Source organism: Chlamydotis macqueenii, chromosome 2, assembly GCF_036417535.1.
Source record: "Chlamydotis macqueenii isolate bChlMac1 chromosome 2, bChlMac1.mat, whole genome shotgun sequence".
Taxonomy (NCBI): Eukaryota; Metazoa; Chordata; class Aves; order Otidiformes; family Otididae; genus Chlamydotis; species Chlamydotis macqueenii.
In genome coordinates, this window is record NC_141557.1 from 36,216,627 (window position 1) to 36,235,817 (window position 19,191).

General features: G+C 42.1%; 1 protein-coding gene across 1 annotated transcript in view; it reads right to left on the reverse strand.

Moving 5' to 3' along the window:
- Window positions 1-19,191, reverse strand: part of JAZF1 (JAZF zinc finger 1) — a 196,006-nt gene that overhangs the window by 176,119 nt on the left and 696 nt on the right. The window lies entirely within an intron of this gene.

The following is a 19,191-nucleotide window of genomic DNA, read 5'->3' on the forward strand; positions in this document are numbered from 1 at the left end:
CACCACATGGACCATCACTGCCAAGAAAGTTCCAGAGACTAAGATTCTAAAACAACTGAAACTTAAAAATCAGCAGAAATTAGTTGAATGCAGACAGGGAACCAACAAGCAACCATTACTTCTGTACAGAGAGATGTTAACAGAAAGAAATAGGCTCACAGAAATAGTCTTAAATGAATTGTTCAGCCTTAGGTGAGGTGCTGCAGAGAACTGAGAGTACGCTTACTCAAACTGCATGATGCACTAGGGTCACGGATTAGAAAATTAACATTCCTTACATTAACTAGTGGGCCAGCTTTTACTGGGAAGAAAAGTTTTCTTCTGAATAAAATACACCTGAAGTCCATACCTGTACACATAACTGTCTCTCATATATGCTTAGTGCCGGCATTCAATTCAGTATACTTACAACAATGACAGATGTTTAAGCTCATTTGAGAATTTTTACCACTCATCTTACTCTTAAAGACCAGAGCAGGTCAAGTTAAATGTTCCTCCTTGAGTTTCATATGAAACAGAGAAGAGCACAAAATGTGCTAAGTTGGACACTGAACTAGTAAAGAGAAAAGCTATAAAAAGAAAGACAAGAACTAGCCCAGATTTAGACAGGAAATTTGAATAAGATTTATAAACATCACAGAAAATTAGTTTTTTTAACACTTTGTATTCTTAATGGAAGGCCATATCACAATGTCTTTTAAAACAGAAGGCAAAACACTTATAAACAGAATTATGAGACACAATTGCCTGAGCACTTTGCTGATCCAGAAGACCTCAATCAGTCCTGTGCAGAATAAGGAACAATCCAAGGTACAAAAGGATTAAGGACAGACCAGTGCAAGAGCAGCTAAGGGCGGGACGCAGCAAACTCAGAAAACAGACTGGAAGAAAAATAAAACAAACAACTGCAAAATGTTAACGCAAGTTCCTAACTCTCCTGGTGAATTATAGGACAAAACAGTTCAGTTGTAAGCACCTACAGCCAACAGAATCAAAATGAAACCCTGTTCTCATCTGAGAGGTACATATATGATCAAGGTAACGTAACTCTCACTCTAGCCCTCTAATACCAGGGCAACATTTACCTTTAACATGACCTACAACTCACGAGAAAACCCTCTTTTGGTCTTCAGATATTAGCATTTACGTGAACTAAGTGACAGATTGAGGAATGGCACAACTGGAGTTTAAATAAAAAAACTTGGTTATAACCACACACATTTTTAAATGACCCTGGCAAGCACTTTAATCTTTTATCTTACAGGCAAACCACCTGTGACCGTACGTGCTGCTCGAGAACAGCGTGGTGACCCACAAGCGCTGCCCCGCCTCATGATGGAGGCCTCAGACAGTCACCATTCATGCTCTCCACAGAGTGCAGGAGTGTGTGGGTTTGGGAGGGGGAAGGGAGAAGAGAAAATAAATACAAGCAGTCTTCATGGCAGTGTCAGACTCCAGAAGATGGCCTTAAGCCAGACCACAATTTGGTTTTGATTCATAGAAAGAGAAACTACCGTGTGTCCATAGCCTATGATTTCTGCCATAGCTTCTTTTATGGGCAGTAGATAAACTACCTGATTTAAGAATAAGTAGCTTCAGTAAGCAGCTTTAAATTAACAGAGTATCACAGGCACACTCCTTTCCAGCTACGTGGTCTAAGAAAGGAAAATGTGGGATAAGCACACTAAGAGAGTATAAGGATGTGGCAAGTGATACTTATTAAGGGACAAGCTGCTCATCAGCATCCACTTTGATCCTTGGTAACTTCACAACTCTACTTTTCGGGTGAAAAAGCAATCATTCAGGAATCTTTTAATACAGCCCTTTTTTTAAAGAACTAGCTAATCTGTTCTTACTAACAAATGTAATCCTTTACCACAGCATCAAAGACTCTGTTTAGCTGAATTCTTTATGTTTGTAAAGAACAGAGAGAATACCCAAGACATGAAAAATAAAATAAAAACAAAACAGAGGAGACAAAGAAGGTTTGCTAACTGCAGGAAAGAGTATTCCTTCTACAATCTCAGTCCAGCCACCACTTACATTTTATTCATCAGCTCTTTCTTCTTCCAGTTTCCCTTTCTCTGCTAAGACAACCTGGCAGCATCATATTTTTGTTAATCAATACAAAGCCAAATATAATCCCAGATCACTGAAAAAGAGATAAAGTACTTGTCCAACAGCTGCTTTAGTAAGAGAGTCAGAAAGAGCATCCTGTTACTCATCTTAGGTCTACATCTCTCCGTCACTTTCCTAGGGCTATTTTTGGCACAGTCTTCTAGTCCAAGCACACACAACTGACACACGATACCATCACAAACAGAGGCAGAGAGAAAGGTGGTATCCCTGTGCTGACCTCTAGCTCACTGCCATTTTTGCACTCCTCTCTGAACCCATCATCCTCCCTGAAAATGTGCACCACTGCCTTCAGTGCACCCCTACCTTCTCTGCCAGCCTCAGCAGCTTTACTGATCTACACGATGCGCTGCTGGTCTTCACCGTGCTGATGTGCTGCAACTTCTCTCTCACACTCTACATCTCCTTCAAGGTATCTTTTTTTTTTCCTCCAAGTCAGGCTCAAGTTCTACTAATATACATCTTACAGCAGCTTCTGGTTATCAGTGTCAAAACGTCAAAGAATGATTGCCAAATTCTGGGGCTACAAGTAAGAACGTATGAGAGCGTCATTCAGTCCTACTGTAGTCAGACAATTTATAGTAAAGTTGTTCAACATTTGCCACATCAAAAGCTCTAACCAGATAAACTTTAGACTAAAGAAAGATTAAAAAAATACTAAAACAACAACAAAGAAATAAAACCCCAGAAAATTCAAAAGACAGCAAGAAATAAATACAGCAACTAATAAAAATACTAAGTCCTTGGAGCACTTAATAAACCTTGGATTTAGACATGGTCTCACAGACACTGCCCTGAAATTAAAGCTCACAGACGCAACACAAAGCTTAGAAGTTAAAATACTTGGCTGCTGGCATAAATATTTATGGTTCACCTCACCTGCCCACATATTTGGACCATTTAAGATTTTCTCCTTCAGGACCAACTGAGAGAAGATAGTTACCAAAGCCTCAGCAGCACAATTTGTGTGACAGAGAAAGACAATGGTCAGAGTAGAGTTATTGTAAACATCTGTTTAACAACAACAAGGTCAATCAGAAGTAGAAAGCATTTATCTGCTCTCTCTAGAGTAAAACCCATTTTGAATTCTGTCATCTCACCTCCCTGAAAGGGAAACTGGACTTCAGTTTCCTAACCAAAACAAAAAGAAAGTGTCTATTTACATGCAACATATTTACAGGTAGACAAAAGAAGTGTAAACATCCTTCACGCATGTATATGTTCATTTTTATATATTTATGTATAGGATTATTTATGAGGCTACATCTCCCGATATGCTCATTGGGATCTTTTAATCAGAGAAATAATCCACGTGCAATCCAAAAGTGTCAGACATCACCCAAAGGTTTTGCTTTTGAGAGGTGCAAATTACCTCTTTATGTCCTAGGTGCACAAATCCTTCCTGCCCACACACCTCCCTGGCATCTCACAATTCCTGTAAGGAGAAGAGCCAGCCTTCCCACCGCCCAGGACTGGTTCCATCTCCCCGGGTTGGTTCTCCTCCTCCGCAGTTTGCTGAGCCATATAATCCTTGCAGTAATTTCTAAACTGAAAAGACACATTGCAAACATTAATGTTTATTATTACAGTCAATCAATTGAACTACAATTCTACCATTGTTATCCACCAACACTTTTTCTGCTTAAGGGCAAGGTATGTTTACTTTATTACCGAGGAGCTCAAACGTTTCCTTTCATAATGAAGTATTCCCTTCCTCCTCCCACCTGAATCAAGGTGAACGCTCATGAATCAGACCAAGATCTGGAACAATGTTTTCACGTCTACAGTGCCATGGCCAGATGCAGGAAACCTGAGAATTAGGATTTTCACCAGTTTTAAGATCAGTTGAAAGATTTCATAAAAAAGGGGAAAGTGGCACAGCTTTCAAAAAACCAACTAAACAAAAAAAACTTCCACACCACCAAACGCAACACCCAACACCGTCATACAGAGTTGGCTTTTTATTCTTTCCTCTTTTACAATATTACTGCTGAAGCAAAAGCTCGAGATTTGTTACACCAAATGAAGTAGCCATGAAGGAGGAGATCAGATGGCAAAACAAGCAACACAAATCTTATTAAAACCCAGACCTATTAGCACTGTGTAGACAAAAGCAGTTTGGATCTTATTCCAACCTGCTTTGCAAAGGGCCTTCCTATTTCCTTCACCCCACTAGGACAAAATCTACACCAGTAATGCTGGTTCAGAGTTACATAAAGACAAAAACATGCTAATTCCACTTCTACACTGTATTTAATAAACAGATTTGTTTCTTCTGTGGTCCATATATACGCAAAATAGCATTGGCTATCTCTTACTGGCAATGTTTTATCTGTTCACTTATAGTCAGCTAAAGCAGCGGGAAACGGCAAAGAAAAATACAGGACTCCAAATCCTCCATCCAGATCAACTAATTTGAAAGCAAGGTGCACAGAAGAAACAACTAAAGTCAGAAATAATGCAGAAATCCCTACCTAGTGGTAAGGTACTGGTGATTATTAGAAGTCATCTTCGGCATGTTCAGTTCTTTGGGAACACTGGATATATGCCGAAGAGGAAAACTTAATCCCCAGCAATGTCGTGTATTCACAGCTAGCTGTGGAGTGCAGTGCAGCGCTCGTAACCCATGCTCAGGAAACAAGGAGCACTGTTTTCATTTTCCTATCTCCAGTTCAGGACTGTACCATTAAGCTGACATCATAAATGTACATCAGCAGGAAAAGATTGTTATCTACCTGAAAATCTTTCCTCCTCATCAGAAGACCTCTGTATAAGCTGATCCCTCAAAACTGGAACTGATAAAAATCAGACAACCACACACACAAACTCACTCAGCATGAGACCCACAGATCACAAAACGTGTAGGAACTTGTTCCTTCTAAGGAAAGACCCACAATCGATCCTCAAATTCAAGTGCCAAACAAACATTAAAATACCGCAAGCCCCTGTGCCATTTATCTAACTCCTTAAACTGTGACCATCACTGCAGTTATCTGAGCACTTGAACACAACTGACAAACATGCGCTTAGCAACATATCTCATTTTTATTAAATTTTGTAGCAAGCAAACATACAGGCTTTTCTCTGTTCTCCTCCAACCAAGATATCCGCTAAAGTCTGCATCTCCTCAAGCCAGCCAATATGTTATTCAAGCCATTCTCGTAAGGTCACGTCATCGTTACTGGATGTCTTTCATATTACAACACATCCTAAGCAATAGAAAAAAAATTATGGCTAAACAAGTTCCTACTGTATTAGCAAGTCCATCAAATCACTAGAAATGCAATGTTGTCAGATCTGTGCTACAGCACAGAAATAGCTCTGTGCTCCCCCCTGCACCATCTCCAGAAATGGCATCCAAGAAGGGAGGATGGAGCTGCCTCTACACAGATCTACCTCTTGCTGCCACATCTCCTCTTTCCTCAGGCAGGAAGACCTGCCAAGCTTGGTTTAGTCAGTACTACAGATTTTCCACATAACAATCGATCAGCTTTAACTAAACCATAGAGGTCACTTTTAAAAAGCACTCAGTACCAAAAAGGAGACACTGTAAGACCCTCAGTTTTCAGAGGGTGAAGAGCTCAGCACTTCCTAAATATTAAACCCTCTAGAAAAGTATCTAATGCTGATTATGCAAAAACAGGACTATGTGTTGTCATCCCCCAAAAATCACTAGTTATCCCCTCTCAAAGTAAAGAAAACTCAGAGTATATCTATGCATATATGACAGTCAAAGTGTTACAAATAGAGCAGTATCACAGTTGTGCTTTTCTTTGGGATGCACAGGTCAGCAATCACCTATGCAACCAGAGGCACCAAACAGTGCACATGTCTCAGCATCAGCCAGCACATGATGTTCTGTGAGATTCCAAACTGGTAAGCTCCTGTTTTGTCAAACTCACACGGATATACGCTCAACCAGAAGTGCCAGTATGTTGTTCTGACCAGGTAAACTCATATTGCTTAGGACATGATTACTCACTAGCTGTTCTGTTTGTAGAAATCCTTTTCCACATCGGTGAGTAAATCAAGTGTACAGGTCAAGAGAGGAGGTCCACAAAAACAGCCTCAAAATTAGCTGCAGACTACCTGCCAGAGAAGCTAATATTAAGAAATCGGTTCTACTAATCCACCTATGCATGACAACAGGGTAGAAAGCAACTACGGGGTACCCAGAAGGGAAGGCCTTTATGATCTTAAGAAGAGATCTGTTCTGGTGTGGAACCCCTGGAAGAGGAAAGGGAAGGGGAAAAAAAAAGAAAAAAGAAAGGAAAAAAAGCAATTCTGCTACAACAGCAACAAAACAGTGTTTGTTTAGGAGGGATGGGCCAGCAGCCCAACATTTAACAAATCCAAGGACTCCAAACAGGATGGCTTTAAAACTGACCTTAAGAGAAAGTCTACTGTATTCTTGGAAGAACAGGAAGAGGATATGTCATATCTGAGAAGGAGATTGCTTGTTTCTTCACCAGGAGTGCTTCATCATACAGCGTCAGTAGCTGAGAACCAGTGCTTTGAACCCTGCCCTTTGGATAGAGCATTCAGCTCTTGGCATCCTGAGCAGAAAAACCAAGCAAAAAATTTCAAGTCTTGGGTATGTAAAGTTTTGCTTCAAAATGGAGGGGAGTAATCTACGTAAAGATCATTAATGCCGCTCTTAAAGGAGTGTGATCTACATAAAACTAATTGAAAAAAAAAAAAAAAAAGCACCATGACAGGTCACCAGCAGAGGAGGGAAATTCAAAATACTAAGAGGAATTCAGACAGCTTGAAAAGACAGCCACAATAACCTACAGAAATGATCCAATATGAGGAGGTGTTTAGTAATATCGACAAGAGAGGTTTTCAAGATAAATTAGATAAGGACTTTGAGGGCAGTGTACTCAGGATACTTTGGGCATCTATTAAGAGCTCTGAATCTCATTCAAGTATACGCCTCAAGCAGACTGCATGAACAACCCCGAGCATCCAAATCCAAAGCTGGTCTTCAGGAGAAAGTGAGTGGCCTGTATACTTGCTTCTGAATTAGGGATGTCTCTGACTAACAAGAAGATACATGGTTTCTATTCAGGCAGGTAACTCTGTCCAGCTTTTGAGGTTCAAAAACCCCAATCAAGGCCTTCTGTTAAAGAGCTTATTTAAAAAATAAACAAACAAAGAAACAAAACCAGGCTCCTTTGTCTTTCACAAACTGCTTTCCTTCCTTGCTTCAACTCCAGATTTCTTCATCTGTACTCCTTGCTATACGCTGCTTCTTTGTTTTCTCTAGAAGGAAGAGAGTGAAGATTAGGAAAAATGTATTAGACATCAGTAAAGAATGGAGCCAGTATGTGTAGAACGGAGTCTGCTTGACCCCAAAACCTGGTGTTACAGCATTAGGTCTTCAGTTTGAAAGACAAACATCATACATGTGGTGAAGATGAGGAAGGCACCTTCTGTGTTTATAGGGTTAAAGCACTAACACAGGGGCCTAAACAATACAAGTACAGTGTCTCGTCTCACCTGTGTAAGTGTGCTGCTTCTATGCCACACCTGCCCTACAGAGCATCAAAGATAAATAAATTGGAACAATCAGCATTAGCAAGAAAACAAGGCTTTGAGATTTTACAGAATGAAGTGGTTCAGTGGTTCCAGGACACAGGAACAGAAGCAGCAGCCGTGATAAAGGCTCCAATAAACCACTCACCTGCGGAGCCACAGGAAAAGGGAACAGAACAGTCAGAAGGGTCAGCAGTAGGTGAGCACAGACCTTTCTAAAAGCAGTAACAGAACAATAGGCAATTTCTGATTTGCCTAAAAACCCTAAAGCAGGTACCCACCAACTCCACCATAGAATGCACACAGAATGCCTTTCTAGGTGGGTACTTATTATGCAAAGGGCAAACCACTTTGGGGCACACAGAACCAAACACTGGGGTCTGTGTGTACGTGTAGCAGAATGCTCTGCTGAACCTAACTGCTTATCAAAAGTTAAACACTGCCTGAGCTGAGTTTCCTCCATAGACAGTAACAGGTAGGTATGGAATTTATAAATCCCTTTCCTTCCACTGCCAGTCAGGGCTTGGCAGAGAAGAAGAAAGGTGGCAGGGGATGTGGGGAGTTGAATTTTACTATTTTAGGAAGCAAACATAGGAAAGAACAGAAGAAACAAACATGTAAAGGTCTGCCTTTCTCCACAGATCAACACAGTGAAGAAAAAAAATTTTTTTTCAAATTACACCTCCTAGTATGTATGTTGTTTTTTCAGTCATGAAAGGATGACTAATCCCACGCAACTGTCATTCCAAAACACAGGCACTGGAAGGTTTATTTTCTTCTTACCACTGCAGTTTACTATCTTGTGTCAATTTGCCAAAAGCAAACTAAATATGTGGGCTCTTCCTAACCCCCTCTCTTCAGTTCTCACTTTTTATCCTAACCACCTCTGCAGGCTTCTGAAAGAAACATTTACCTAGTCTTCAATTACAACTAATATTTTAAAATTACACATGCAGAAAGATCAGTGTGAATTGTTGTCCCTAATTATTGATATAGCAAGTCTAATAGAATACAATGACTGGATAATAAATTTTAAATTATAAGTTAACAATACTTTCCAGAAAACTGTATACTCAATTCCGTGTCATGGTTCTAGCCACACACCACCACTAGAGATTATAAACAAATGCTAACATGGCTTCAATATGTATGCACACCTGCTACTACAAAACAAACAATTGCAAAATTACATGTTGCAGCTCAATCTTGAATTCATGAGGTACCAAGTATCTTCAGCAGCCACCTACACCATTGCAGGCAAAACTCCACTCCTTTCCAGTATTAAGGGGTTGGGGTGGGCGGGGGAGCAAGGGAATTTGGTTTCTAAATGCAAATACTATGGCTTCATATAGGCAGGGTCAGGGAAGAGGCATTCCTTCTATCCCGAAATACTTAGTGATAGTAAGCAATCCTGTGGCTGGCACACTGTGCTGTTTGCAAGAAAAGAAGGGGTCACTAGCTGTACACCCACCATGTTTCAGAGGTTAGTGGAATAATGTAGAATTAGGGTGATACTGCTACAGGAACAGCACTTACTAGTTAAAAAAGAAAAAGTCAGGTCACCATTAAGGAAAAAAACCCAACTATCAATTAACCCAGTATATATCCAGAACATTCAATGAAGCTTACAAATTAGTTTTTATTTTTATTATATTTATTTCAATATTTGAAATGCATTTGAGACCATACGTACAGTTCAGGTACAGCAATAGCAGATACAGAATTTCTCGCCCATGTCTTTCACAATGATTTCTAACTCAGAGATACGAAAATTGCTACAGAACTAAAAATCATCAGGTAAAGGCTGTTCAAATGCTTTTTTTTAAATTAAAATCCAAGAGTGCAACCAAAAACATCCACAGAAGGTAACAGCAACAAATACCTTTTCCCTATCCTGGGCATCCAATTATTCTTGCATACCTGAACAAGCTCTTGATATTTACCCTGGCTGTGGAAGCAGGTTGAGCAAGCCACTAAAACCGCTTGGCATATAACTATGTTCCAGATCACAGTGTCCAACACAGACTTTATCTTCCCACTGAATCTGGTCTAAAGAGAGCCCTGGGTAATTGCCCCAAGGCAACTGTCAGCAAAGACAGGGTATTTGCTCTGTTCTTAAGACCGGCTCTTCATAATCTCACAAAAAAAAAACCAAAACAAAAACAAAAACAAACAAACAAAAACTTGCCAGAGAGAAAGGGTTTCTTCTGGAGAGTTGAAATAAGAACAAGACCTTACGTACAGATAGCTGACTCTCCAGAGAGCTGCCCTAGGATGGAGACCAAAATCTGGAACTCAGTTAAGCAAAACTGCTGAAGATAAAGCATGAGGACTGATATAGCCACAGTGTTGGCATTTCCCATCTATAACAGCATTTTCACAGTTTAGGAGTATTCAGTCAATTTAAGAGGTTTTCCGAGGTGTAAGGAAAATGCAATTATTACTAATGCTAGGGCTGTGTGGAAAGAGTCCTATAGCACAGCTAGAAAGTCTCTCTAAAGTATAAGCAAGTGCTTACACTGAGCCTGGGAAAAGATAGACTCCCTAGCCTAGCCCTGTGAAATGGAAATGCATACAAAAAAACCCCCACACATAACATTATCTTCCCACCCTCCACAACTACACCACTACTTTGCTCCGTATCATCCCAGGAGCATAGAGCACTCATAACTGCACTAGAGAATCCCAGCCCATCCTAGTTCGTCCCTAGAAGAATATGCAACCATGGGATTTTATTTTAAACCCCTTCCAAGCTTTCCTTCTCCCTCCAAAGATCATAGCAGTACTAAGTAATTTTTATTGAATTTCTTCCTGTCAATGAAGCTGTCAGCTGCCTGGTCCATCCTGCCACATCCATGGTATTCTTCATTTGGGCGAATAACTTCCAGCCTGAGCGCACAGAGCAGCATACTCCTGACCCTCCTCCCCTTTCTGTGCCGTCACTGCTGCGGAGATTTTTCACCCCCCTTCCACAAATCCATCTTTTTATACAGGAAGCTCTTGCAATATGGCCCAAACAAATTCATGGGGAAAAGCAGTTATGTGGGATATTCCTTAGAACTCCACTTATCTTTTCCCTCCCTCTATTCCATGCAAAAAAAAAACCAAAAACGAAAAAAAAAAGTTCACATAACAAAAACCTGAAGCTTCAGTAGGAAGGCTCTGCAGGCATCCCAAGAGCTTAATGGGCTAAACAGGAAGAAAAGCTCCCTGACCCCAAACTGAAATACAGGTATATGAGTGGTTCATTGTTACTTTTTTGCATCAAAACTGGGACCTTAACAACTTTCACATCACCCAGTTAACCCAGTACAACCATCAGCGGTGCCTGCAAGGCACTCCTCAACAGTAAGTCAGAGAAGCTGCAACACTTCTCCAACAGACTGCTGGAAAAACACGCAAACTTTCAGGGTTTCCCTACAAGTTTGTCACCAAATTTACGTGGATCAATGTCAGTCCTTTCATCTGAAGACAAAGAAAGCAAGGGTAGACCTCAGTAATTTGGTATGTAGCTTTCACCTGCAAGCAGGCAAGCATCTGAAGCCTACATTAAGCCTTTAAATGCATTTTGAGGTCACTCCCGTAACACTAATACACACACAGGCTCTCTAATGAAGATACACAGCAGGATTGCATTAAAAAAAAATACTGAAATAATGACATAGTGTTGTTTTCACTGTCATCTACCACATAAGGGGCTGAATTCACATTCGTGTACCCATGCCAAATTCACAGAGTAGTGAAATTGGATCTCTTGTGTCTTAAGCATAGCACCTCCCAGTTCCTGGGTTACAGCTCCACTTGCTTCTCACAGGACAGTTCCCAGAAAGTCAGACGGTGACTATATAACACACTGCTGAGGAATAAGTGATACTTTACATATATTTCTTCTTTCTACAGCATACTCAGATATTCATCAGTTCTATTTTTATTCAATGAATATTTACTGTCAAAATATTTTTGAGAAAAAAAAAATTATTTCCAGAAGGAACAGAAACATTTGCAGCTTACTCAAGTTCAACGAAGTAGTTTTGGGAGGGGAAGGAAAAAAAAAAAAGGAGGGAGGAGAATCTCAGAAGTGTCCAAATATTTCCTAAATTAAAAAAACATTTTGTTGGAGCAGTTTCAGCAATGCCAACATTTCAAAATGACAGTGCTCAGCTTTTCACAAAAGTCTCTTAAAGATGGTCTCTACTAGCATGTAGTGAAATCCTCCTCAAAGTCAGAAGAAATGTTTCAAAATTAATCCACAATTAAATTCTAAACTTTTTGGCCAGAGAACCAACCAGCTTGGCTTCAATATCCCACTCAATTTCTTCCATTACACTGACAATTTTCTTCCATTTCTACTCATCCTTTGTAATACAAGATGGAACGTTTAAAAGATACAACTAACACCTGCATTTAAGTCAATTTATTCTTTCATGAATTAGAGTATCTTAAATTAAACTGCACAGTAGTAATGTACTCCATCCTGGGCACTCATCAAAGACATCAGCATCTTTGGTGAAGAAATCCATTCTCCTTGTTTATCATGGCACAAACTTAAGAAGAAGTCTCCTAAGAATTCAGGGTGAAAAAGCAAAAAATAAAATAAAATAAAATAATTAACCATACATCAGAATATTATTCTATTCTACAGACCAGAATATTGCTCCAGCATCTTGTAACTAAAGATAAGTTTAATAAATGATACGTACTCCCTCAAAGTACTTGCAAAAGTCTCAAGACAGAGTCAGACACCGAGTAAAAGGAATAGGTTGTTTAATTGTGAAATTATTCATAGAGACATTACCTCAAAACCAGGGACTTTTTTTTGTTAAATACAGCTGATTTGTCAAATCAATTCTCTAATTGCTGCCATTTCAAATTAGCATTAAGATCTTTGTCTCTGCATTTCTCAAAGTGATATAGCTGCTACTTAGATGTTTATCATCTAGATTTTGAATTACTGGTGCTTACTGGAGACAAAATTAATTCTCAGTGAACCACTGATTATTAAAAAAAAAAATTAGAAATAAAAAAAGCACATTCAGGAGCAACATAAAGAGTACACTGGAACCAGCTGGCCTCCAGTGATTATTTCTTTTGCATTAAAGCATTCTGCAGCTTGACACAAAACATTTGTGATTACTTGTTTGTATTTGCATTATATTATATAGAAGGAAGGAATGGTAGGTGGGATTGTCTCTAGATTGAATAGGTATGTTCCTTCATCTTCTAGCATCATCTCTTCCTCTAGATCATCCTCTGCCTCAATTTAATATATAATTCCTGGTCTTTTCACATTCCGCAAGAAATGATGAAGTGACAAAAAGATAATTTGACTGGCAGCCACCTGATTATTTTACCTTTCTCATAAGGACTGCAAGTTACCTATGAAAACATACTGTCGCACCCTGAAGAGCAGACATAATAGTCACTATAAATTTCCCCCCAAGGATAAGTATGCCCTACACAAGTGAAGTACAGCACAACTGCTACAAGTTCCTTCAGGTTTTCATTTTCTGACTTGCATTTGTGTAGATCTATTATCATATAAGAGGAGCTATCCCTGCTGACGGTAAGGATGGAGCCCAGTAACGGGCCTCACCCAAAGCCGCTCAAGCCAACAGACGAAAAAGGCAAGATCCCTATTGGCTTTACGTTAGGCCTTCAAATTTAAAAAGGAAAAATCAGTTTGCAGCACGTTCATAGATGTTTGTTTTCAGCCCTTTCCTCCTAGGAAATACATCATTCAAACTTTATGCCATTAAAACACATTATGCTTTAGCCTCAATGTACTTGGTAACCTCAGAACAAGAACATATTTCACGTCACAGAAGTATCAAAAATCATGTTTTAGTTAAAGTTTAATGGCAATTCCATTTACCTCCATATGATTAATATAACCTAGAATTTGTTACAAATGTTGCACTTACATTTTATCCCTATTTAAATTCAAACCCAAAGAGCAAAGGAAAACAGATCTGGAACTGGAAAATAATCCAAACCCCAACTCTGCTCAAGATTACGAGTAGGGGGAAAAAAAGTGCTGATCAGAACTGTTGGTCAAAAAAGACTATTTGACAAAAAAGCCTTCCTGAAGTAGAAGAGCTCACCACACCAACTTGCAAAGTGAATAAGCGGCATCTTTGGAACATACATCCTTCCACATCACTGTGAAATGCATTTTCCATAAATAACAAAAATTACAGCTGTAGAAGCTGGACAGAGGATGAACTTAAAATGAACATAGCCACAACTAGGTTTTTCTAGTTGCTTTTCATGAATAACCATTAGTACTACTGCTGAAGTAAATATATGTACTTGTTAGTTTATTTTGCAAGGCCACGGGTTTATATGCATTACATAGCATGGCAACTAAGTACAGGTCTGTCCTCCTCATTTCGAGACACTGAGCAGAGCATCCCACATATCTAGTTGCTACATCAACTCTCAGTGTAAAAAGCCTTGGGTTAAGATCTACCACCTCTTCAAAACAGCCCATCTCGGCTCCAAACGTTAATTTACACATTGAGCAAAGTGCTAAAAAAGAGCTACATGACAGTAATCACTTTGACGATGTTCACACTCTTCTGAAGAGCTCAGCTTAAAGCGAACAGAATCTTTCCTACAGACTTAAGACTGCTAGGCCTTCCGTAAACGCTGAAGTGTGTAGCCCCTCATCCTCATCACCAGCAACATGAAAGGGTTGCATCTCTTTATGCTTGTTTTACATAGCATGCTGTGGGCTCCAATACAGAAGCTGTCATCTATGTCATAATGCACTTTATCCAGCATGCTAGTGGAAGTTCAGGCAACACAGGAGAGGGGAGCGAAGCAAACATTTTAGCAATACCAAATGCCTTTTCTGCATGAGCTCACAGCCAGCTTGTAATCCAACACCTTTTACTGTCAAAGTGAGGACACAGCCCAACCTTTATTAGTATTTCTGAGAAAATACTGAAAGGGCCAACTTCAAGCAAGCTGCACGCGTTCAGCAAATTTATTATTAAACCACTCGACCTCTTTGCTGTGGAATCTGGCCCCTTGACTGCCTAATATTAAATAAGAATTGAAGTCACTGGAGGTAGCAGATGCCAAAGTTACCACCAGACACAGAATTTCAGGAGCCTCCTTCCCCCTTCAGAAGACCTGAACATTCCAGATGGGTAGTATTTTACATACAAGATTTTGGTCTGTCTTCTGCAACTACCCTATTATTGAAGAAGGTGGGTTTGTTGGGTTTGTTTTTTTTTTTTCCTCCTGCTAATCCTATCACTTAGGAAAGCAGCTGCCTCTGCTGCCACTGCAAGCACTGTTCGGTTGCAGGTCCAACCCTAATATTTGGGAGTTGGTCAGCTCCAAGGGGAAGCATCATAGCTCCCAGTCCCGACACCAGTACTACACAAATATTTTGCTGGAAGCTATCCAACACGGGGACTTCTTACAAAGTTACGATGAAACGTTCAGCGACAGTGGATCATCTTAATTTGTGTGACTACTGTATAAGCAGATGGCCTTTTTATTTTTTCCCTTCAAATTCTTGTAGCAGTTTCAGTGCAATACAATTAACAAACTCTGTTTCCATTAAGGTAAGAGTGTATTGAGATCTATTTTTTTGTATTTCTTCCTACCCACCCTTCCACCTCTTTGGGCCCACCACTGACTGTTCAAACACTCATTTCATTCACATCCATCTTCTCAATACTCAATGAGTCTCAGGAGAAGCAGAACTGCTCAAATCATCCATACAGCTGCACAGGCGCGTATAGCTTGTCAGTGCTCATCATGAACCAAGGAGTCAATTTAAATATTGGCTCTTCAGCATCAGAGCAAACTTTGTACTAGCAACTAGCTTTAAGGAGCTACTTGACCCCTCCACTCAAAAGGATGCAGTTCAATTATGGGTAGATTAAGAAAGAATCAAATAATGGGGGAGGACCCCACAAAAAACCTAGAAACCAAACTGTGTGACCCTCTGGACGTCTATGAACAGCTGGAAATGCCCCAGAAGATAACTTAAACCAAGTTAAGACTTAAACGTAATTTCAGAAACACTCTGTGGAACAAGAGGTGTCGTTCCTAACATCACAGCTGAAGACACCACCAAGACTGCAGAAATGCAATAAAATTATACAGTGTGAATGTGGCAAATAGCAGTAAATTAGGCCTTTTGCTCCCAGACTAGAGACATCAGAAAAGGCAACCAAACTACCTCCAAGGGATCAGAGCAGCCAGAATCAAGAGGCAAGAAGACAGCCTAGCAAGGCAGACTAAAGGCCCCATTCCCGGCACACCTGCAGCACTTCAGGTTGCTTGGACAACGTGCTGGTAGAAAAAGCTCACAGAGAAGCATTTACTCATCAGCAGTTTTAAATCAGTATCTATTTTCAGCTGTGAGCCAGAGAAAATGGGAATACACTGTTTGACAGTATTGCTACAGACTTACAAGAGTTCCTCCTGCAGAACATGGTATCATTGCAGAGGACACCAGTAGGGCTTTACTGAAGACTCCAGAGCAGTGCTTTCAACCAGGCTAACTCTTCACAAGTCTTGAATACATAAATGCAAAACCCAGAAAGCAGCTGATATGCTGATGGGCACGTAGCACCATCTCACAGTTGAATATTTCATGGAACGGGCGCAACTCTTCCAGGTTATCTGCACTGATACTTCTTCAAGTAATTGGCAATTTATCAGACAGCCACTAAGATGCAGGAGAAGAAAAACAAACCACTGTACACTGAATTATTTCATTACTGTATGATTATTCATGAGTGTTATGTTATGTTATGAATAAGGAAAGCAACTACAAAATCCCTCAGAAACCAAATATATGCTGTCCCCAGAATGTCACAAGTGTTTCCTTATTCTAAGTTGAGCTTTATTTGTAAGGTTAGCCAAAAAAAGATCCCTTGATAAGTATTTGTTCCCACTTTTTCAGAGACACAATTACAGCTCTGAAAAACGACCAAATTCTTACCAGCACTCCACCGATCATGTGAACGACTGTTAACTCATCCCATGAAATGTGGCAGAGCAGCAGCGCTGCAGCAGCCAGACCATCAAGAGCCCAAGCCACACACGCCTCCCCACACAAAGCTGTTCGCAGCATGGTTTGCTATCTGCGCTGTAACACTGCCTGCCCAGCAATCGCCCACTTCAGTTTAAACTAATAATGGAAAATAACTCAATCAGGTTTTCGTCATTCCTGCAGCACACACAGAATGTCCGAAGCAATGCGTTTTCATACGGCACGTTACTCTTTGCTTTCTATGACAAAAACTACAGTCAATTTTTATTGTGACAAATTTCAGCACACATTTCTAGACCGGTATGACAGCAAAAATTGGATGCTGCTTGCATCAGACTTACTGAGAAACTAATTCCAATACAGGCTCCCACTCAGACGTTTACTCCTTTATTTCCCAGCTGCCTTTGGAAAGGTTCATCACCTTTTGGCTGATTCTCATCCTTCAGGCTGTGCCAGGAGCCCCTCACATGCACCAAACTGTGAAGCTGAGCCTCCATGTGGGAACTGGGATCCATACTCGGTGTCACCAGTGCAACTTCCTACTGATTTTTCCAGTGTTTGATACAGGCAAGTAACATAATGTACCCGCATCTTGTATTCACAAGCAGGTCAAGTGTAACCTGCCATCATGTTGAGGTGAAACATTAAAGATAAAGCACGAGCAACCATACGTCATCCTCCACCAGTTTGTACCCAATCAGCTGAACGTCTGACATTGTATGTGCAAAGTTTCAGTTCTGTGTCCTGCAAGCGTCGGCAAACAACCTGTTCAATTAAATGCATGTGTGTGCTGGATCTCTAATACTTTCTAAACTTTGAGATAGGAAAAAAAGTAATGAACACCAGCTATAGAATTAAATATACAGTTATTAAGAAATTATAGTATCTCAGCATATAGTTCAGCTCACTGCAGAGAAGCCTCAGAACCACGGATCAGGGATTAAGAGCAATGCACAGACCACATGGGCTGGACTGTATCTTTTCTGACACCCTGCGGGCTGTGGCACCTAGGCGCTGATAATCCACTTGAGGGACACACAAGATGACTTACGAACTTTCACTTTGGGAAACTGCTTCCCCTAAGCTTTTCTGGTGTAATGTGATGCACAGTGTAGGAAAAGCTAAGAATCTGAGATTAAAAAAAAAAAAAACCAAGAATATCACAATGTTATGCTTGCACCACGTCGAGTCATAAATTACACGGTTTTGCGGTATGTGGTTTTGTTACCTCATACTAGGCATCGTGATAATTATGAGAACCACACCTTTCATCTTGCTGACCTATAACATTACATTAATGTAACATTACACTCACAATTTAAACTTCAGTGATTTTTTTGCAGGTATTCAGGCCTGCCTATTAAAATTTAATAAACTGAAACGCACAGTAGGTTCAGCGTTTTGCAGCAGCAGCGTTTTTTCCTTACACTTGCAGTGAAACCCAGGAGTCTCCGGTCTGCGGGTACTTAAAACTTCTGTATTTTCCCCAAACTTTCAAACTTGGTCTGCTTTAAAGAATGCGCTCAGCTTTTGACAGTTTAAGCGCTGTATTTTATTAGCAAAAAGAGAAAGTCGAGAAGTTTCAGAGGGGAAGTAGTCTACCAGCCAAGGCAGCGCACCTGCCGAGGCCGAAGAGCAAAGGTGCGGGGTGGCAGCGGCCCCGCGGCGGGGCCGTGCCCGGCTCCGAACGGCGCACGGTCGAGACGCTTGGCTAGAAGCCGGGGCGGGGGGCGCAGTGCCGGCGGGCAGACCCTCCAGGCCGGCACGCCTCAGGCCCGGCCGGCCGCGGGCAGGCCGGTCCCGCCGGAGGGGAGGGGAGAGGGAAAGTTGGCGCCCGCGGCCGGCCGGGAGCCGCGCCGCCCCCTCCTCCCCTGGGCGCCGCCCGCGCTGCTGAGGGGCGGCCCCGGCGGCCCCTGCGCACGCTCCCGCCCGCCGCCCATGAGGCGCCCTCGCCGGGAAGGCACTGACGAGTCATCGCCCCGCCGTCCGCAGGCCCGGCGGCGACCCCGCCCCCGCGGCCCCCGGCGGGACGGGCGGCCGAGGGGAGCGGGGGACGGCGGCCGAGCGGGTAGCGGCCGTTTCGCGGCACGGGGGGGGGGGAGCCCACAGGTGATGATCCGGCGCGGCGCTACCCGGCCCGCCCTCCGCGGCCTTGGCCTGGGCTCCGCCGCTAACTGCAGCGAGTCCCAGCGCAGCCGCCTTCCCCTCCCGTCCGGCCCGCCCCAGGGGCTGCACCGGCGACGCGGGCCGCCGGCCCCGCCGCCTGGCCTCCCGCCCGCCCGCCGCCGCCGGGCCCTCCCTCCACGCCCACCGCGCCGGCGGCCCCGGCCTCCCTCACGCCGTCCCTTTGCCGAGAGGCGCTGCGGCGGCCGGTGCGGCCGGACTGCCACCCGTCCTCCCCACCACACCTAGCAACGGCGCTGACAGGACGCAGAGGCGGCGGCGGGAGGAGGAGGAGGAGGAGGAGGAGGAGGAAGCGGAATGGCTGCCGCGGCGGC